At 42.6% G+C, this 22548-nt stretch overlaps 1 protein-coding gene across 3 annotated transcripts in view; it reads right to left on the bottom strand.

Moving 5' to 3' along the window:
• TIAM1 (TIAM Rac1 associated GEF 1) overlaps window positions 1-22548 on the bottom strand; it is a 461928-nt gene that overhangs the window by 272170 nt on the left and 167210 nt on the right. Inside the window, exon 3 of one of the 3 annotated variants that reach the window (XM_042229680.1) lies at window positions 3096-3217. The exons of the other annotated variants lie outside the window; for them this stretch is intronic. The gene's annotated coding sequence lies outside the window, so the exon portion shown is untranslated. The remainder of the gene's footprint in view (window positions 1-3095; window positions 3218-22548) is intronic. 3 annotated transcript variants of the gene reach the window in all.

Genomic DNA, 22548 nt, shown 5'->3' with positions numbered 1-22548 from the left:
CCCACTTCTGGTTATACATCCAAAGAAAACGAAAGCTGGGCCTTAAAGAGATGTGCATACTCCCAAGTTCACTGCAGCATTATTCAAAATAGCCAAGATACGGAAATATGGAACACCCTAAGTGTCCAGCAGCAGATGACTGGATAAAGGAAATCAGGTTTTATATATGCGAGAAGGGAATGGCTGGCCACTCCAGTATTCCTGCCTGAGAATTCCATGGACAGAGAAGCCAGAAGGTGTATGGGCTTCTCCAGTGGTGCTAGTGGTCAAGAACCCACGGCCTTTGAAGGAAATGTAAGAGATACGGGTTCAACCACTGGGTCAAGAAGAGCCTATGCAGGAGGGCATGGCAACCCACTCCAGTATTCTTGCCTGGAGAAAATCTTGTGGACAGTGGAGGCTGGCGGGCTAGTCCATAGGGTTGCAAAGAGTCAGACACAAGCAATTTAGCATTGCACGAATGGTATTCAGCCTTGAAAAAGAAGGGAGCTTGGTCTTGAAAAGAAGGCAGTTGTATCCTTTGCAACAACATGGATGAACTTGGGGACGTTTATATGCTAAACTGAAAAAGCCAGGCACGGAAAGACAAATACTGCATGATCTCACTTATGTGGAATCTACACGAGCTCAACTCAAAAGAACAGTAGAATGACGGTTGCTGGAGCAGGGGTGGCGAATACGGGGAGATGTTGGTCAAAGAGTAAAGTTTCAGTTATACGGTATAGTAAGATTTGGATATCTAACATACAACACAGTGACATAGTTAATAATATTGCATTGTATACTTGAAATTTGCTAAGAGAGCAGATCTTAAGTATCTGCACCACCATCAAAAAAGAAAAAGAGGTTCCTATGTTAGGTGATCTATGGTAATCGTTTCACAATGTAGACATAATATATATCAAAACACCATGTTGTATACCTTAAATATATACAATTCTTATTGGTCAATTATATCTCAGTGAAGCTGGGGAAAAACAAAAAGACAAGGTATTTGCAATAAAAAGCATAGGAAATAAACTTGAAAATTAATAAAAGTGTATGATTCAAAATAATGTAAAATAGTAAAATAGTGATCCATGCAACATCTTCAGTTCAAGAATTATGCTTCTGTCTCTTCAATACAGAAAACTAATCATTTTCACCTTTGTGAAGTATTATAGTACACTGTGTACCTAAGCCATATTTCTCGTATCATAAACATCTTTAAAAAGTGTGGATAACCAACAGGGACCTACTGTATAGCAGAAGGAATTCTGCTCAATATTTTGTAACAACCTAGCTGGGAAAAGAATTTGATAAAGAATAGATACACGTATATGTAAAATGGAATCACTTTGTTGTACACCTCTGACTAACACAGTTAAGCAACTATACTCCAATACAAAATTAAAAGTTTAAAAATACGTAACAACCTTTTCAATAAACTTACAGAGTAAAATGTTTGTTTCTTTGTTTTTTCAATAAGATGTTTTAATCCTAGCCTGCCAATCAAAACATATAGTGATTCTAAGAGCCATCAAGAGCCACTGAGGAGTACAAAGACTTTGCAGAATGACGTTTAGTGAACACCTATTTTGTGCCTGAGGCTGGGGTATATGTAACTCCTCAGGAACTCAAAAAATTGGTAAGTGCACCCTGTATCCACACCTCTTCACACACCCAGTTTTCTCACTCTGCCTTGCAAACAAGCTCCAAATGTGTGTTCACAGATCCCCCCAGCTGACCTTGGACCTGTCTGCATTCATCCCTTCCTAGTTCAGGCTGTCCTTCCCACTGGCAGCTCCAGGTATGCCGAGGGAAACAGCAGTTCTTATATCCACATTTGATTGCATGCATCATATTGGATGTGTGTGTCTACATCGTAAAGTTACACACCAACAAGCTGTATCCCTGCAAACAAGGAATGCATGTAAACTAGACAACTCAGAGAACGTGACATCATTTGGGGCCTCTGACTTTGTTAAGACCAGCTTAACTCACTGGAAGTTTGCATTTCCCAGAATGGAAATCGGGAACGGAAAATGAAAAGATGTTCCAAGGTTATGCTGTAAAACCTCAGAAAGATCTGGGCCAGTGGACAGACAGGTTTCCTGATCTGACAGCTGCTCCTCTATCTGCTGGGACCTGCCATTTCAAAATTATCATCTGCAGTTGAATGCCTAAAGAGCAAGCTCACCAGGGATCGTACATCCTGGTGTGTTCACAGACGTGCCCTCAGCCTCTAGCACAGCACAGCACTAGACACAGGAATTCCGAGTTGAATGAATGGACCAAACTGTTACGATACTCAAGGAAACAGAGAACATCCAAAGAGGCTTGGGAAATAAAAATAATCAAAGAGACGCATCAGCAAATGAAAAAAGTGTCCAAGATTAAGAGGGAAGAAGGTGCTTACTTTTTTTTGTTTTTTTGTTTGTTTGTTTGTTTATTTGTTTGTTTCCTAACTTTCTCAAGTTATTCTAGATCTTATTTTGTACTTCAGGGCTATTTGAGTTTGTTTTAAATATAAAAATCAGAATCAGCAAAAGTCCATCTCGACTGCTCACTTGGATAGTTGCCGGTGTCTCTTATGCCTCAATGATAATAATTGTATCTACATCACAGAGTTATTAAAGGTTAAGTAAACTGGAAACCAGGGAGCACTATATAAGTGTTATCCATCAATATAATCAAACATCCATTCATTCATGTATTAGAGAAAAGGAGATGGAAGGAGGGGCATGGGCCGCCAGCAGCATGTACCTGCTCCCACTAAGCAGGGCTCAGCAAATACTTTCTGCAAAGGGACAGAGAGTAAATATTTTAGGCTTTCCAGGACATATGGTCTCTGTCACACCTACTCAACTCTGCCACTGCAGCGTGAAAGCCGCCAGAGGCAATACATGAATGAAAAAGCATGGCCGCATTCCAATAAAACTTTATTCATGGACACTGAAACTTGAATTTCATACAGTTTTCTCCCACAGCACAGTATTATTCTCCTTATGATTTTTTTCCGGCCAGTTGAAAAAACATAAAACACACTCTTAGCTTAAGGGACTAACAAAAGAGGCAGTAGCCGAGATGTGGACTTTGGGTCCTCGTTTGCTTACCCCTGTACTAAGCACGAGGCATACACACTTTGCCCAACTGCATTTTATAGTCATCTGAACCAGCCACTGACGATCAAAGTCCCTTGCCGTGGATGACAGACATTTAATCTCTTATTTCCAACCTGCAGAGAGAAAGAGAGATTTGAACCAAGATTTGATGAACTGTCCAACCTACTTAATGAGAACAAGCTTCAGTTTATCTATGTTAGCGCTGGTGTTCCTCTTTATAAATCAATTCTTAAAGTACACATTTATAACCATAAACGTCAGGCCTCCACTCTGAGTTTCGGGCTCTTCATTCTGTGCCCCACCACGCACTACATCCAACATGACAAATTTATTTCATTACTCTGGTAGTTAGGAATACTTCTAGCAGTGGGGGTGGTGGCGGGGGGCGGAGAAACCCTGGAACAGATCTCTTTTCTGTACAAGCTTCCTCATCTTAGATCCTTTTTATTATCTTATCAGAAACATTTTTTTAGAAGTTTCCCTGTCAGTCCAGTGTTTAAGACTTTGTGCTTCCACTGAAGGGGACATGACTTCAATGGCTGGTCAAGGAACTGAGATCCCACAAGCCGTACAACACAGCCAAATTTTTTTTTTTTTAACTCAGAACAAGAGAAATTACTTTATAGTCTTTGAAACAAACACTTTGCAAAGCAAGAGAGAGAGAACTGGTGAGTGAGTCCTCTGGTCTTGGTGGGAAGTCACATTACCCAATCTGAGTACCCAGCTCTCTACATACAGTATTCAGTTCAGTTCAGTCGCTCAGTCGTGTCCGACTCTGCAACCCCATGGACTGCAGCAAGCCAGGCCTCCCTGTCCATCACCAACTCTTGGAGTTTACTCAAACTCATGTTCATTGAGTTGGTGATGCCATCCAACCATCTCATCCTCTGTCATCCCCTTCTCCTCCCACCCTCAATCTTTCCCAGCATCAGGGTCTTTTCCAAATAAATGAGTCAGCTCTTCCCATCAAGTGGCCAAAGTGTTGGAGTTTCAGTTCAGCATCAGTCCTTCCAATGAATATTCAGGACTGATTTCCTTTAGGATAGACTGGTTGGATCTCCTTGCAGTCCAAGGGACTCTCAAGAGTCTTCTCCAACACCACAGTTCAAAAGCATCAATTCTTCGGCACTTAGCTTTCTTTATAGTCCAACTCTCACATCCATACATGACTACTGGAAAAACCACAGCTTTAACTAGATGGACCTTTGTTGGCAAACTAATGTCTCTGCTTTTAATGGATACTATATTTTCCATCTTGATTAAATAACTCATGATGTAAAAGCAAAGCACTGCTTTAATACACTCGAATCACTAGGAGAACAGCACCGTCCACATATTGCCAAAGTATTTTGAGACCTTCACTAATTTTGTAAAACCTTTATACTATTATTACCAAAAATGACAAACTCTTCACTCTTCTACTTTTTAGAAACACCCCTTCCAGTTTAAACTTGACCTTGATTTTGACTATTCCTGGGTACTGAAATGAGCTCATCTCATGAGAATCCTCTTCAAAACAAGAATTAAGAACATGGGAACATCTACACAATCACAGATGTTGCGAGCATTAAGAATACCATTAAGAAGATTCCAGGAGGTGAATCATTACATTAGCTCAAAGGAAACTGTAATCCCTGGGATCCAATGCCATGAGTTAGTTTTTAGGCAACAACTTCATTACAGTTCCTGAAAAGTGAAAAAAAAAAAAAAAAAGACAAAAAACAAAGCAAAAAGACTTCCATCAATGTCTACTGCAGTATCTGATCAAGTCTAGAGCTATTTAAAAGAGACTCTGCTGGGATACAATGACAACCACCTGATAATAACAACTTTTGAACTGCATGCTGCCAAGTTCCAATGAATTTAAAAGTGGGTGCTTCTCAGTCTACTTTCATTACGTGAAAAGTGATGGCTAACTTTTAGGAGAGGACAGAGGATGAGATGGCTGGATGGCATCACCGACTCAATGGACATGAGTTTGAGTAAGCTCCAGGAGTTGGCGATGGACAGGGAGGCCTGGCGTGCTGCAGTCCATAGGGTTGAAAAGAGGCGAACACAACTGAGCAACCAAACTGACCTAGACTTTTCTAAGATCAAAACCAAAGCGCAAAGACTCCGGTAGCAAAGATTCTGGATCCTTTTTTCCAGAATCATCTCTAATACCAGGCAAAGGGCCAGACGTGGGTACTCACATCAGAGGGCCTCCTCTGACCCTCATCGGCAGCCATGGATGGATGCCAGTCCCAGCCCTCTCCAGAACACACCCAGTTACCTGGGCCCTACTGCAAATCCCCTTCGAAGACTTTCCTGCTCCTGTCCCACCCAGGGTGGGGGCAGAGACTGTGCGCTCTACAGGGCACACAGCAGAGCAGGGCAGCCATCCACGCGGTTTGCAGAGGGAGCATGTTTATGTAGGTTGTGATGTCCACGGTCCAAGAAGGAGGCGGGGTGGGAAGGTAATGATGGGCCATGGGCTGGAGGCTGGCTGCTCCTCACCTCCAGGATTCCTCCTGGTATTTCAAGGAGTCGAATCTTTCTGAATCTGAACCCAATTTTCCTAGATCATTATGAAAGCTTATTTGTCAAGGGAGGAGACTAAAACATCTTTTATTTTATAATTTATTAGCATGACTTACAACTTTTTATAAATTTCTATACTTAGACATAGGTTATACAAGCCTTCAGAGAAGGCAATAGCAACCCACTCCAGTACTCTTGCCTGGAGAATCCCATGGACGGAGGAGCCTGGTAGGCTGCAGTCCATGGGGTTGCTAAGACAGGAGTGAGCGACTTAGCAACAGCAGCAGCAGCATCCAAGCCTTCACGTGTCCTCTTGCTATGGACCAGCTCTTTCACAAAACGGAACAATAGATATTTAAATTTTTTAAAAAGTGGCTAGGTATATAGGCCCACTCACAGAAATCATGAAAAGATCGTTTTTAGTTGACTTATGGTTTGTTTGCCTTGCTAAAAATGAATAACGAGGGAATCCCCTGGCAGCCCAGTGGTTAGGGCTCTGTGCTTTCACTGCCGAGGGTCCAGGTTCAATACCTGGCCGGGGACTAAGATCCCACATCCCACAAGCTGTGTGGTGCCGTCCAAACAAGAAAAAGAATAATGAGGGCAGATTAAAAAGAGATGATTTGTGCACACGTGCGCGTGCGCGCGCGTGCACACACACACACACACACACACACACACACACACACACACTGGAATATTACTCAGCCATGAAAAAGAATGAAGTCATGCAACATATAATATCACTTAAACATGGGATCTAAAATACAACACAAATCTACAAAACAGAAACAGACTCACAGACAGAACAGATTTGTGACTGCCAAAGGGGAGGGGGGTTGGCAGGGGCATGGGTTGGGAGTTTGGGATTAGCAGTTTATATATACACACACACATATTTAGGCTGACCCGGTGGCTCAGCAGCAAAGAATCCACCTGCAATGCAGAAGACACAGGTTCGAACACTGGGTCAGGAAGATCCCCTGGAGGAGGGCATGGCAGCCCACTCCAGTATTCTTGCTTGGAAAATCCCATGGACAGAGGAGCCTGGAGGCTTCATTTAAAACATTCATGAGAAACCTGTGAATGTTCTTTAAAATATATATATATAAAGAGGACAACGAAAAGCAATAGGATGCCTGGGTCAACTTATATCCTCTTCTGGAGCTGCTACTCAGGTGTGGCTACTCCACGAGCCCTCACCTCGCCAGCAGCAGCCACTACTCCAGCCAGGAGATACCCAGGAGAGACACACGCTCCTACCACCCCAACAGTGACATCAGGCTTTATAAAACATGCATGCAGCCAATCCCCTGGGTTCCACATGGATGATTCCCCTTCACCAGCCCTAAGGTCATGGCTAACGCATATCTGGATTCTTTACAGGGGAGAATTTCAGTACCTGAAGATCAGCTGCTCAAGGGACTTTCAAATCAGCATTCTACAGAGCTGACAGTGTTTGTTTGAATGTTGATTATCATAAAAAGTCAGCTTGAGAAGCGATTTTCATGGAAACTGAGCCAGCATTTAGAATGCCCCTATCTTGCCTGTCTTTACCACTATTTAGTATAAAATTACCATGTGTCCTACATTTTCCAAGATGGCTCCAATCTCATGTGTTTTATTATATTAAATTAATAAATTGGCTTGTACTGAATTTTTAAATTTTTCTTCTTTTTTTGATATTTTTCAAATGGTATACCATCAAGCACCTCAGAAAAAATAAAACTTCCTTAAACATATATCAAGATATGTATATATTACATCCACATAAAAATCTGCTCATGAATGTTTCTGGCATCTTTATTCATAATTGCCAAACCCTGGAAGTAACCAAGACATTCTTTACTATGTGACTGGATAAATAAACTAGGGTACACCATACAATAGAATATCATTCAGCGCTAAAGTGAAATGAGCTATCAAACCACAAAAAGACACAGAAGAGCCTGAAATGCATAAAGCAAGATGATAGGAAAAGGCTACATACCACATGATTCCAATTATATGACATTCTCAACGTGAATGTGAAGTCGCTCAGTAGTGTCCGACTCTTTCTGACCCCATGGACTGTAGCCTACCAGGCTCCTCTGTCCATGGGATTTTCCAGGCAACAGTGCAGGAGTGGATTGCCATTTCCTTCTCCAAGGGATCTTCCCAACCCAGGGATCGAACCCAGGTCTCCCACATCATAGACAGACGCTTTACCATCTGCGCCACCAGGGAAGTCCATATGACATTCTGGAAAAAGCAAAACTACAGGGTCAATAAAAAGACAGAGATGGCCAGGGACTGGGGAGGAGACGGGTAGTTAGGTGGAGCACAGAGGACATTCAGGGCAATGAAACTCGCCTGCAGGATACCATAACATTCTGCTGGATACAGAACATTACACACTTGTCCAAACTCCCAGAATGTGGAACACAAAGAATGTACAACAATGGACTCTGCGTGATAACGACGTGTTGAAACAGGTTCACAGATTCGGGTTCACAAATGTACCACTCTGGGGCGGGGCATGGAGGGGAGGTGTTGATGTGTTGATGATGAAAAAGGCTGGGGATTAGGGCAGCGATGAGGGGCAAGAGGTGTGTGGAACTCTCTGAGCTTTCTGTTTAGTTTTGCTGTGACCCCAAAACCACTGTGAAGAAATGCAGTTCATTCACACACACACGAGTCGATTCAGGGCTCACCGTGTCAATGACTGGGCCGCCAGCACTGGGCAATCACCCCTCCACATCCTCACTTTGTAAGCCTTGGGTTTCTTCTTCCATGGTGTGGAGTGATCCCAGTTCTTACCCACCAGCTACAGACCTTATTTGCAAACAAATGAGACTGAGCTGTCTGTCTGGAGATGGCCCTGCTTCTCAAGGGGCTACTTCCAGCGAAGTAACAATCCAACACAGATCACCGTTCACCTCCAGAGCGAAGCTGGTCCCTGGGGCAGGGATGCAGGTGATGTGTCGGTAAGAAGGGCTTTCTCAAGAACAGCAGGGAGAGGCAGGGGTTATCCAAACACGGAAAGTCACCCAAGATGCCAAAGAGGCAGACAGGAGATCCTTCCTTGTATTTTCTAGGACAGGAGAAGTGACTCTTCAACCCAACTGAAAAAGCAAATGTGATAACATCTCTCTACATAAATGAACTTACCGAGAGGATAAGAGGGTAGTAAAAGGTGGTAGACAGGAGAATAAATACTGACTGAGACATCCACCTTGGGGAGGGGACACGCGTTCCCTTGGCTGTCAGCTGAAAATGTTTGCTATCCGAATTTGAGAGGCTACCAAAAGGACGCGGGATGCACAGAATTCATTAACAGCTATCTGTGAGAGGATGTCCTAATTAGAAAAACAACATGTTATATGCCTGCATCAGCTTGCCAGCAAAGAGGGCCTGGGCAGAGGCGGGGAGCCTTATAAACTGAAGGAAAATTAGACAGACGAGTGGAGTGCAAATAGATGGAGCATTCTCCCCTCTGTATTTAAAATTCAACAGCAATATGGCTTTTTTTCCCCCCTCTCCTTAACGGCTGTGAAATTGATTGGGATACAGGCTAATAGAGGTCCCCAAGGTGCTAAGTGAAATTAGAGGAAGTCCTATAATTACAGCTAGCAGTTAATTATTATATGATGGGAATTGTAATCAAAGTAACAGATACACTATTATTTTCCATCTTCTCTGCAAAACACGACTAACGGAGTCTTTTTAGAGGAGGAGAGAAGCCAGTTTTGTAGTTAAAGTATGTCGCTTACTGTCAAACACAAATAAAATCCAAGCAAGAAGTTCCCGCAGGTGACGGGCCCATGGCCTCAACCTCTATTCTTCCACGCCTTTCCCACACAAGCGCTTCTAGTCCTTCAACCCATTGCTAGTTCCCTATGCCCTGAGTGGAGGTAACTAAGCCCAGGCACCAGAGAGAAGCCTGCAGACAGCAAACAGGAAAAGCCTGCACACCACAAGAAAGACCAAGACCACCAAGAAAGAAAAAAAAGATCGATATAAAATCAGGCAGGGTCTGTGTTCCATCCAGCTAAAGATCTGTGACGCTACAAGGAAAGGGTGATAAATGGAAACTAGGATCGTTGGGGTATCTTCCATGCACTAGGCAGAGTGTTTGCCTTTTAAGAGATATTATCGCTCAACAAAGCACTATTATGCTTGCTTATAAATGTCATTTAATATGACAACAACTAAGGCAGGGAAGTTGGCTTGGCCAAAGCCACACAGACAGGACCAAGTTCTTACACACGTCTTTTTGCATCAAAAAGCACTGTTAAGAGGATGTGGAAGAAAGGGAACCTCACACACTGTTGATGGGTATGTAAGTTGTAGCTGATGTGGAAAACAGTACAGAGATTTCTCAAAGAAGCAAAAACAGAGCCACCATATGATCCAGCAGTCCCATTCCTAGATACATGTAAAAAAAAGAAAAGAAAAAAAGAAACACACACACACCCCCAAAACACTATTACAAAAAGATACCTGCACTCCAATGCACGTGGCAGCATTATCTACAATAGCCAAGATACAGAAGCAACCCAAGTGTCCACCAAGAGATGAATAACTGAGCAGACGCGGTACATACTCACAACGGAACATTACTCAGCCCTAAGAAAGAATGAAATCTCACCGTGTGCAACAACAGGGGTGGACTGAGGAGCATTATAGTAACGGAAGTAAATCAGACAGTTTTAGAAAAACAAATACTGGATGACGTCACTGATAGGCTGGACCTAAAAAATACAACTAACAAATATAATAATAAAAAGGAAAAAGACTCACAGATGTAGAGAACAAACGTGGTTACCAATGGGATCAAGAAAGTGAGGAGGAGCAAGACAGGGATGGGGAATTAGGAGGAACAAACTATTATGGATAAAATAAGATATAAGGATACACTGTACAACACAGGGAATATAGCCAGTATTTTATAATAACTATAAGTGGAGTATAAACTTTAAAATTGTGAATCACTATATTGTACACTTGCAACTTACGTAATACTACACATCAACTATAGTCAACAAAAAGTTAAAATAATTTGTAAAGCATTGTTAACGGTCCATGCATTAATTTTTTTTTTTTTTTGCTTTCTTTCTCTCTTCTGTTTTCCTCCCCCCTTTTTCCTTTCTTTTGGAAAAAAGAAGTAAAGATCAATATATAAACATCTTTATACCTGCCACCTGAAATGAACACATTACATTTTGTCAGATTTGCTTCAATTAGCTTTTTTTTTAAACTAGAAATTAAGTCGCTCAGTCGTGTCCAACTCTTTGCGACCTCGTGGACTATGGAGTCCATGAAATTCTCCAGGCCAGAATATTGGAGTAGGTAGCCATTCCCTTCTCCAGGGGATATTCCCAAGCCAGGGATACAACCCAGGTCTCCCACATTGCAGGTGGATTCTTTACCAGCTGAGCCACCAGGGAAACCCAAGAATACTGGAGTGGGTAGCCTATCCCTTCTCCAGCAGATCTTTCTGACCCAGGAATGGAACCGGGCTCTCCTGCATTGCAGGCGGATTCTTTACCAGCTGAGCTACCACTGAAGCCCAAAAATTGCCCAGAAAGCTCAATGTCATTTCCTCTAAAATGAATCAGAAATCATATTAACCTATCCTTTTTGTCAATGTTTAGACAAACAAAAGGTCAGCAAGCGGTCTTACCACTTGTAAAACTATACCAATGTAAAAATTTAAAGCACTCCTTAGCAGCAATCTGGACTCATTATTCCTACTCTTCAGAACACCGTGTGAACTACCCGAATACCTTCGGCTCATACTGTAGATCTCGACATGGTGTCTCGAATGTAAAGTAGTTTGATCACATGGACCAGAGTAGCTTTGGGTTTCCCAGAATGTCCAACATCCCCTGCCAGCAGTGAGGTGACAGGACCAAGACTCGATGAAACCTCGTTCAAATTACAATTTATGACTCTTCCATGGCTGGGCGCCAACACTCCACGTTCTAAATCTGTTGAGGGAAGTCTGACCCGTCAAAGGCAGCTCTGTGTAAAACAAACCTCTCCCTACAGAAAGAAACTCTTTCATTCCACTCCAGAAGTCAGAATGTGAAGATGCCGGGGCTGCTTTCTGGCAGGGAGAGTGAAAATCTCTTGGAAGGAAAGGACCCGAGAGGTAGATCAGAAGAGGCAGAGGCAACAGGTTTCAACAGACACTGACTCGGAACAAAGGGAAGGCAGGCTTTTTTCACTGCTGACTTGCAGAGTAAAAGCACCAGAAAGTTCCTGATAAACCTCTAAGCAAGCTCCAGCCAGTGTGCAGATGGAAACATATTCTGAGCCCCTCCTATTGGCCTGGGAGAGCAGTCACCAATGTCTCTTCTTGCCCCGCCATCCCCCCACCAATCCCACCCCCACCTAATGCCCAGAAAGGGGACCCAGGGTCACAGGAAGTGCCCAATCTCTGCAAGCGAATGTCAATTTTCAGGGAAAAGAGAACGTCTTTGTTCTTTAAAACCAGGGTGGAAATTGGGTTGAAATGACAACATACATTCACTCATTTGAGCCCACAAAGGAAGCACCTGTTTTCACGATGGCCTGGAAATGTTCTAAACAATCTTACTTTTTAACGCTGTCCTTCTGAATGAGTAACTATTGGGGGAGGTGGGCCTCCGAGAGTCTGGGGCTGCCTTCCCACTCAGGGGGAATGGTTTACGTGACTGGTGGAAACGTGCAGATTCTTTAAATAAACCAGCATGTAATTTTAATCCACTTAAAAAATGAAAACAAATACAGCCCTAGGAAGAAGTCTACATGCTTCCGATTCTCTCTCACATCCAAACACCTAAGCCTGTGGCCGGCACACAGGTAAATGGTGGAAGTGTCCTCACTGCTAAATTCTTGCTGCATGTGTGCGTGGCGTGCTGAGTCGCTTCACTCATGTACGCCTTTTTGCAACCCTATGGACTGTAGCCCACTAGGCTCCCATGTCCATGGGATTCTCCAGGCAAGAATACTGGAATGGGTCACCATACCCTTCTCCAGGGGAAACTCCTGACCCAGGGATCGTACCTACATCTCTTATGCCCCCTGCATTGGTATGCAGATTCTTTACAACTAGGGCCACCTGTGGGCGTGCTCACTCACTTCAGTCGTGTCTGACTCTTTGCGACCCCATGGACTGTAGCCTGCCAGGCTCCTCTGTCCATGGGATTCTCCAGGCAAGAATACTGGAGTGGGTTGCCATTCACTTCTCCAGGGAGTCTTCCTGACCCAGGGGTTGAACCTGGGTCTTCTATATTGCAGGCAGATTCCTTATTCCTGAGCCACTGGAGAAGCCCAGATTCTTGCTGAGGCAACTTCCAAGCAACATTCACTGTTCCTAGGTCTGAAGATTACTTGGTGTTGCCTCAGTGTAGGAGAAAAGTTGTACCGATTACAATAACCAGGGCATTAGCCATTTGGGATAACTCGGTGTGATGTGAAACTATGGAGCTGATCACTTACCCCATGTCACTGACAAAGAGAAACAGAAACAGAAACATCAGCATGTCTTGTCCCCAAGCTCCATCTTTTCTCCAACAATTAAAGACACTCTGCTAGTCATTGCGAAGAACTAGCAAAGCCAACATTAATTCCACGAGTTGGAAGTGGATGCTCTCCTCATTAATACTTTCTCACTTCCCCATTAATACTAAGTCTGCTAATAAGTACTTCTTGATGTCGCTGAGTCACTAAGTTGTGTCCGACTCTTCTGCAACAGCATGGACTACAGCCCACGAGGCTTCTCTGTCCATGGGCTTTCCCAGACTAGAACAATGGAATGGGTTGCCATTTTTGTCTCCAGGGGATCTTCCTGACCCAGGGATAGAACCGAGTCTCCTGCATTGGCAGATGGATTCTTTACCACTGAGCCACCAGGGAAGCCCAATAAAAAGTACTAACTTTCTATTATTATAGATCTTTTAACATTTTAGACATGACATTGATATGATATGTCTATAAAACAATGAAATTATTTTTTATACTGGCTTAGATAAGAACTGTCTTTAAAATTTCAACCAGCATATCCTTAAATTCTTTGTACCATTTCAAACTAGAGTGGATTTAGGGTATATAACAAAATGCAAAACAAAGAATAAATTAAAGTTTAGGTCAACTAGATGAAATCATTGTATCCAATATATTATTGCTTCAAATCCCAAGGCAAAGAAAGGAAATTGCTTCCTCTGACAAGGAGAATGACTTATTTGGATCCACTAGGGGAAAGAAAATATTTCCTTCCATCTAAATCAGCCTGCATCCAAAAGTTTCTATTTCCCATAACAAAGGTTGCAAAATGTGAAAGTCTTAAAAAATAGAGGATTTTTATGTCTTGAGAATGTGCTACACAGCCCAAGAGAAGAGTAAAGCACAGCAATTAAAAAGAGGTGTTATCTGAAATTGTCCAAACTTAAATTCACCATGACATTCAGGGTTATTAAAAGCCATTATGATACTTAACTTTGATTTTATAAAAATAAAGTGAGTTGCCCCCTGCACAAGTAGGAATGTTCTTTCCCTGGGTCATCAAAGACAAGATACCTGCTCATAAAGGTCTCTCACAAATTTTATTTATCCCCTGAACTCAAAGAAAGCTCATTTAACTTTTCCCTTGAAATACAGACCTTTATCAATACATGCAGACACATTTCATTGACTTTTAATGGCTTTTGATCATGTTCTCACATACGTATGCATTCAAATACCCTGGTTTACAAAAGACAGGTAAGTCCACATGCCTGCCACACAGTATTATTTGTAATACGAATTGGAAATTCCAAATGTTTAGAGAATTGGAAAAAAGGTAAGGAAACCACTCTTTTTTGACTTCTAAATTAGAGAAGTGACAGCAGGTACTAAAATATAAGCTCCAAGGGGCAAGATCTCAATGAATTTCACTCATCTATCCTGAGTGCCTAAAAGTAAAAGTGAAGTTGCTCAGTCGTGTCCAACTCTTTGCGACCCCATGGACTGTAGCCTTCCAGGCTCCTCAGTCCATGGAAATTTTCCAGGCAAGTGTACTGGAGTGGGTTGCCATTTCCTCCTCCAGGGTATCTCCTGACCCAGGGATTGAACCCAGGTCTCCCACATTGCAGGCAGACGCTTTACAGGCTGAGCCACCAGGGAAGCCCACAAATACCTTTCAAATAATATAATAATACTGGATGATATAAAATTCAGTTTAATTCAGTATAATTCTACTTCTGCTTTATTGACTACACCAAAGCCTTTGACTGTGTGGATCACAACAGACTGTGGAAAATTCTGAGAGAGATGGGAATACCAGACCACCTGACCTGCCTCTTGAGAAATCTGTATGCAGGTGAAGAAGCAACAGTTAGAACTGGGCATGGAACAACAAACTGGTTCCAAATCGGGAAAGGAGTATGTCAAGGCTGTATACTGTCACCCTACTTATTTAACTTATATGCAGAGTACATCATGCCAAATGCCAGGCTGGATGAAGCACAAGCTGGAATCAAGATTGCTGGGAGAAATATCAATAACCTCAAATACACACATAACAACACCCTTATAGCAGAAACTGAAGAAGAACTAAAAGGCCTCCTGATGAAAGTGAAAGAGGAGAGTGAAAAAATTGACTTAAAACTCAACATTAAGAAATCTAAGATCATGGCATCCAGTCTCATCACTTCACGGCACATAGATGGGCAAACAATGCAAACAGTGACAAGCTTTATTTGGGGTGGGGGGCCTCCAAAATCACTGCAGATGGTGACTGCAGCCATGAAATTAAAAGACACTTGCTCCTTGGAAGAAAAGCTATGACCAACCTAGACAGCATATTAAGAAGCAGAGACTACTTTGTCAACAAAGGTCCGTCTAGTCAAGGCTATGGTTTTTCCAGTAGTCAATTTATGGATGTGAGAGTTAGACTATAAGGAAAGCTGAGCGCAGAAGGATTGATGCTTTTGAACTGTGGTGTTGGAGAAGACTCTTGAGAGTCCCTTGGACTGCAAGGAGATCCAACCAGTCCATCCTAAAGGAGGTCAGTCCTGAATATTCATTGGAAGGACTGATGCTGAAGCTGAAACTCCAATACTTTGGCCACCTGATGTGAAGAACTGACTCATTAGAAAAGACCGTGATGCTGGGAAAGATTGAAGGCAGGAGGAGAAGGGGACGACAGAGGATAAGATGGTTGGATGGCATCAGCAACTTGATGGACATGAGTTTGAGTAAACTCCTGGAGTTGGTGATGGACAGGGAGGCCTGGCGTGCTGTGGTCCATGGGGTTGCAAAGAGTCGGACATGACTGTGCAACTGAACTAAATTCAGTATCAATTTGATATCAAATTTCATGATATAAAATTCAATGAGATGTTATATTGAATAATATAGATATGTTCAATATGTTATATTGAACATTAAAAGATGGATGTTTTTCTTACTCCATTTTACAGATAAAGATGAGCTTCATGGTTAGTTTCTTCCAGCCTTTGCCATTTTCCATTCTGATAAAGAAACAATGAGTTCTTGGCAGAACTGAATCCTGAACAATCAGTATGACCAAGTCTAGTGTCACATACAAAATTCAAATGCATTTCATTACCTACAGGTATCAACTAGCTGGTTTTAATTAGTGTTACATTTCATGTAGCCTCTCTTCCTCAGTCGGCTGCCTCGACCTGAAACTTCAACTGGGAAAAGCTGGAGGCTAAGACAAGTCCAAAAAGGTATGGGCTCTACTTTCATAATGCAACCGAGAGCCAAACAGATACAATGGTGAATTGTTCCTTGATTGGGATATGGTAGCCCTGCCAATCCCTGCCTCCCACCAACTCCGCCTTCTAGAGAGCCTGCCTGGGCGTGTCCTGGGCCACCCAAAGCACAAATGATCCCAGCATCCCAGCAAGAGCCAGGTAGACCAGAGGTGCAAACATGACCCCACATGGCCCAACAGACTCCAACTTAAAAACCTGGAATTGAGACACTGGGAGAGTCTGCAAAGCCCTGAACGGAAGCAACACTGTATTAAGCCAAGGCCGTATGACTGTCAGTAAACCTGAGAATCAGAGCAACCAGATCAAGCAAGGAAGTCACTCTGCTAGTAGAGGTTTAAAATAAAAAAAAACAGCAGAGCCTCGTAGAGAAAAGCAAAAATTACAGACTACATGGGCCTCTGAAGAATGTGAGACTGGCATCCCTTCCTGACTTTTCTACCACCTTCCTTGGCTACCCCGTGGCATCTTCTCATAGCTCTGCAGTAACACCAGTTTCTTTGAGAACTTTCCATTTCATTATAAGCAAATGACCCCCAGGGGCTTTCCTGGTGACTCAGACCATAAAGACTCTGCCTGCCGGAGACGCAAGTTTGATCCCTGGGTCGGGAAGATCCCCTGGAGAAGGGAATGCTACCCACTCCACTGTTCTTGCCTGGAGAATCCTATGGACAGAGGAGCCTGTCCTCTGGTGGGCTACAGTTCATGGGTTCACAAAGAGTCGGACATGACTGAGCAGCTAACAGTTCCTCTTAAATGACCCACAAGACATAGTACTTTGCCTCACACTTACTGCCCTTTTAGGAAAGGTGACTGAAAACCTTATTTTTCCATAGGTCTCAAAGAACACAAGGCTCCACAGCCTTGGAAAAGCCAGAGCCACAGACCCCTGCCAACTCCTTTTAAAAGCCCGACTCCCAGAGTCAGTCAGAAGAATTTTAAACAATTTCCCCAGGTGTTAACAGTGAAGCACAAAAGATGAGTACACTTTTTCGAAAATCTTTCTACTACAGGGGAAAAAACAAACAAAACTTTCCACTGCTTTCTTGAAGAAAAACAAAACATCAATGGAGCTCTCAGGCAGTTTTCATGCTGTCCCAAGAGAAGTTAGGCCAGTCTGACTCATGATGGCCCCAAATTACACAATAATCTATCAAGGATTTAGCCTTACGGGTTTCAAATGTACATACATGCAAACAGATGGATGCGTGGAGAAAGAAATGAGACTGGAATGAGGAATAGTCTGGAAGCTGCTAGAGGCAGAGGAATACAGATCCCCCGGGCTCTAAGCATTTTGCTTGTTCTGGGGAGGAAAAGTCAAAAAATGTGTGCAGTGCTTATTCAGTTTGCGACCCCTTGGACTGTAGCCTGCTAGGCTCCTCTGTCCAGGCAAGAATATTAGAGTGAGGGGCCCTTTCCTCCTCCAGGGGATCTTCCCAACCCAGGGATCAAACCCGCACCTCTTGCATCTCTTGCATTGGCAGGCGGATTGTTTACCTCTGGCGTCACCCGGGAAGCCCCCATATTAGACAGTCCCTGACGGCAAAGAATTCCTAGTCTAGTTGCGAAGACAGGCACCTCCACAAACAGCTCAGATCTGGGCAGATAGTGTCAGAGGCTAATTGGATTCTCAACAAAGCGTGATGGGATCACGGAGGCAAAAGCACTTAATCACAGCCAGCGGACAGTTGACATTTAGCCCCAGCCTCATCCGGGGCTGTCATCTGAAAAGTAAATCCACTCTAACAGTTATCATGAAATTGCATCCATGATCTTTGAGTCCCATCAGTCCATACATTTTATCTGATTAACCAATCTCTCCCCCACCTTACCAGAGATGACAACATCTGTTTATCATTCACTTCAGGAGCTCTTCATATGACACAATGACCTTGAACTATCCTTTATCTCTAGAAAATATCCTGCCTCTGTAAAGACAACAAAAAATGAAGCTAATATCCCCCCAAAGAGTTCAAGACCATAAATGAGAATAACCAAATGACTTGGTTCTTATTCCAACACTCAGCTGCTGGAATTCACATTCCATTCAACTGTTTGCTGAGTTAACAACACTTTAGGCGAACAGCGTTCAACTAAAAAGCATGTGTCTGTAAAATATTTATTACAGTCTTAGTCAGAGGTTCTCCAGCCTAGCAAGAAACACTGGTCAAATTATATACACTAAGTCCCAACAACAACAACAAGAAAAACCAGTACACATAAAAGCCAATGAAATCCCAGTATGGTCTGTAGTTTTGCTGATTGTATAGGGCCAAAATCAACTTCCTGGTTTGGATAATCCACTGTAGTTAAGTGAGATATCACCAGTGGGTGGTAGGTACACAGGACCACTCTGTATTATTTTTCAGTTTCCTGTGGGTCTGTAACTATATGGGTTAAAAAGAAAAGCCATTTATCACATTAACAGTGAGTTTTGCAGGGCTTTGCCCATATGAAAAGTTTCCTTTTCTTCCTGGCTTCCAACACTCTAATATTAAGACTCAAAACTTGCAGATGCAATTTGGAGAACATGTGGCCCCAGTCCTGGCAGTGGCAGCCAGCAAGGGGAGGCCCCACTGGAGTTTGTGCTCTCTTCAAGAAATCCAAGAAAGTTAACTTCCTCAGCCTAACCCCACCATGTACTAGCTCCCTACCGACCTCCTGGCTTTGCTCTGCCGCTAACATCCGCTCCCCAGACTACTCTCTCCAACACACACACACACACACACACAATAGAGGGACAACTAGAAAATGATTAAGAAAAGTAAAACCAGCAACATTTCTCACCCACAAAATTGATCTCCATCCTCCCAAGACTGAACCTGAATGAGCCTCAGCTAGTTTGGCTCTAAGAGTCTAAAGAACTGACTCTGATGAAATTCAAAACACAAGAAGCACTCAAAGAGCCTGTCATCCTAAACTCTTCTCCAAGGTACACACAAGCACCCCCTAGAGATCACTGCCTTAGGAGCTATTTACATAGCTCATTGTCTACCTCCAGCCCACCTCAAAGTGTCAGGTAACACAAATTGAGCTCCCTGGCTTAAGACTTACAATCTTGCATGAAAAGTTTATGGCCTCTAATACTGACATTCTTGAGCAGTTTCCAAGACAAAATACAGGCATCTCTATAATGGGGCAGATGGTAAAGAACTCACCTGCCAATGCAGGAGGCATTAGAGATGCGGATTTTATGCAGGGGTTGGGGAGATTCCCTGGAGGAGGGCATGGCAACTCACCCCAGTATTCTTGCCTGGAGAATCCCATGGACAGAGGGGCCTGGTGGGCTACAGTCCACCGGGTCGCAATGAGTAGGACACAACTGAAGTGACTTGGCACGCACGCAATATAATCAATTAGATTTGTGAGAACTTTAGTTCTGGGTCTTCAATCCAACGATTAAGAACAAAGAACTGGATGTTGAAGATCCCTGTAGCATCTCCCCGGATGCATGTCCTACCATTTACCACCCAAATAACCTCCAGCAAGTTACTGAAAATTTTCTGTGGCAGGTTCCATCTGGAAAATGGAGATAGTAATAGGATTAGAATCCTGCCACACGAGATTCTCTTGAGGATTCAAATCAGTTAATACATATCAAGGGTTCAGAACAGTGCCTGCCATATAGCAAGCACCCTTCCAGGGTGGTCTGTTATTATTGTTGTCATTGTTGCTGCTGCAATAATTTTATACTGAGCGCCTAAGTCCCAAACGTTACGAATCTAAGCTAAAAAGAAGGCGCTACTATTATTCTGCAAGGATCATATATTACCAAATATGGGGACATAGAAGGATGAGACCTTGCAGGTGTTCCCAGTTCAAAGAAACACCTTTCTTGGCTTTTAGGCTGAGTGCTACCTACAGAACCCATGAGTCACAGATGGTGAAGGCCCAAGATTGAGAAATTAAAAGCTCTGGACAAATCCCAGAAGGGCAGACTTGTGAAAATCATGGGGGTATGTACCACCATGCCCTTCCCTTGTTCACCTTTCACCTTAAAATCAACAAATTTCCTCAAATGGTGCACAGTCTCTCATAAAACCTGGGCTGTCAGACAAGTTCTTCAGGTTCTGAAGATGATTTTCTTAAAACACACCCCTAGAACACTGAAAGACCTAGTCATGCTTTTTCCAACTTGGCCCTCTTCCTCAGAGGACACATTTATGGTCCTCCACCATCAGCGTCCCTGTGATGGAGAGACATTCCTCATAAAGGAAGGTCTCACATGGGGCAGAGTTCGGACCCATACGGGCAGGGTTTGCACGACACAATTCTGAGAAGCAGGGATCCCCAGGGTTTCTGACACATTGCAAATCACATAAAGGAAGGCTGATGTATGATTTTCAAGCTGGTTTTATGAAAAGAACAATTACAAATCCCTAAGTGTGCGAAGACAAAATTGTAAATACTTGCTAAAATCCCTGGAGCTGTCTCATATTATTTATTATGATTCTTCCTGGCACCTCAAAAGTGGACTCACAGAGCCCCTGATTAATTTACACACCATCAATGGGGTTCACAGATGGTGAGACCCACACATGAAAAGACTGAGAGCCTTGGCCGAAATCCTAACAACGTGTAAATAAATACAGCTTGGAAGGACCCAGAATGTTACTCAGTCACAAGCTGTATTGCTACCACTAGGGCTGAGGCAGGACCAGGCGAATACCCAGGGTAAATTCAAAAGTCAATGGACTGAGTCATGAAGAAGCAGGCTCCAATTCTAAGGTCAAGGTTTTCAATGCCTTCCTTTTCAAGGGAGTCACCTGCACTCAAATTAATTCTCATAAGGGCTTATAAGGACTCAGTGGGTGACAGATCCATCTAATGTGAACAAAGAAGGAATTAAGAGATCTTCTCAAAGTTGCACATTTGCTTTTCAAAAGGCTTCTGGCAGTTTTGATATGTCCCTCCCTTAAAGAAAGTAGATCCTAATTTAGGCCACACACATCAGTTCTTTTAAAGACCTAGAGTCTCCACCGAACGTGAGGATCATTTTAACAGTGCTAACTGAACAAATAAGAATAGAGAATGATTGCTACCCTGTAATATGCCAACCTTTAACAAAATAATTATAATTTTTAGTACCTGCAATAAAAATTTTTTGTTAACTGTTATATGATCTTGAGGCTGAGCTTTTATATCTTCATGGTGATACTCAACTGCAAAATTTGCTTCTAATGAAAACTGATTTTAAACATTTGGGACTCAGCCAAAATGTATATTAGATTCATTTCCGAGATTATACAGAAAACTTGCAGCACGGTGAAGCTACATGAAGTACAAAGGAAATGTATCTGTGGGTCAGAGTGAAGGATGCAATTTTACTGAATTCCCAATAAATTATCCTCAGCTCAGGAGAAAAAAAAAAGGGGGGGGGGGGGCCAAAGTTTATTCCAGAACAATCCAGGGTATTTTTGAAGCATACAGCTATACTGTTTTTTATGTATCTGATGGTTTAGCACTTTTTTCTTTATATTTTAGATGTCTTTACACTTGTGTACAAATCTTATACCAAGTATGTTATATTCAAAATTTTAAAAAAAGAAATGAGAGTCTGTCAACTGAAAATGTGGTCCTACTGACACCCAATGGTCTTCCTGATATTGAGACGACAAAACCAGACAGTGAAAGAAGAGAGCCACTCAGACCCTAGAATTACCTTCTTTTATAAATAAAAGTTCACATGAGGCACTCTCTTTACTGAGTCAGCTAAAAGGATTCAAAATTAGAAAGAGCCAAAACTCAGTTTTGAAACACTCTTCCTGTTTATAGTGAATATATTCCCCAAATGCAGAGAGGAATTAGATTTTAATGAAAGTCTCTACTAGCATGTTCTTGCTCAATAGCATTTTGGCAAAACTAGCTTAACTCTTCCTAGAATTCAGTTCTGACACAATGATCAACCAGATGGGGACAAGCTACTGTGCTTAAGATACAATCAGCTTTATTTTCCATCTTATAATCATATCTTAGTTTAGTTCTATTCTGTAGATACTAACAGAATTCAATGGGAACGATTGAAACAGAGACAGACTTTATTTTGGGGGGCTCCAAAATCACTGCAGATGGTGACTATAGCCATGAAATTAAAAGACACTTGCTCCTTGGAAGAAAAGCCATGACAAACCTAGACAGCATATTAAAAAGCAGAGTCATCACTTGGCAGACAAAGATCC

Source organism: Ovis aries, chromosome 1 (assembly GCF_016772045.2).
Source record: "Ovis aries strain OAR_USU_Benz2616 breed Rambouillet chromosome 1, ARS-UI_Ramb_v3.0, whole genome shotgun sequence".
Lineage (NCBI taxonomy): Eukaryota > Metazoa > Chordata > Mammalia > Artiodactyla > Bovidae > Ovis > Ovis aries.
The sequence above is the reverse complement of the archived record's forward strand: the minus strand, read 5'-3'. Positions and strand labels throughout refer to the sequence as shown.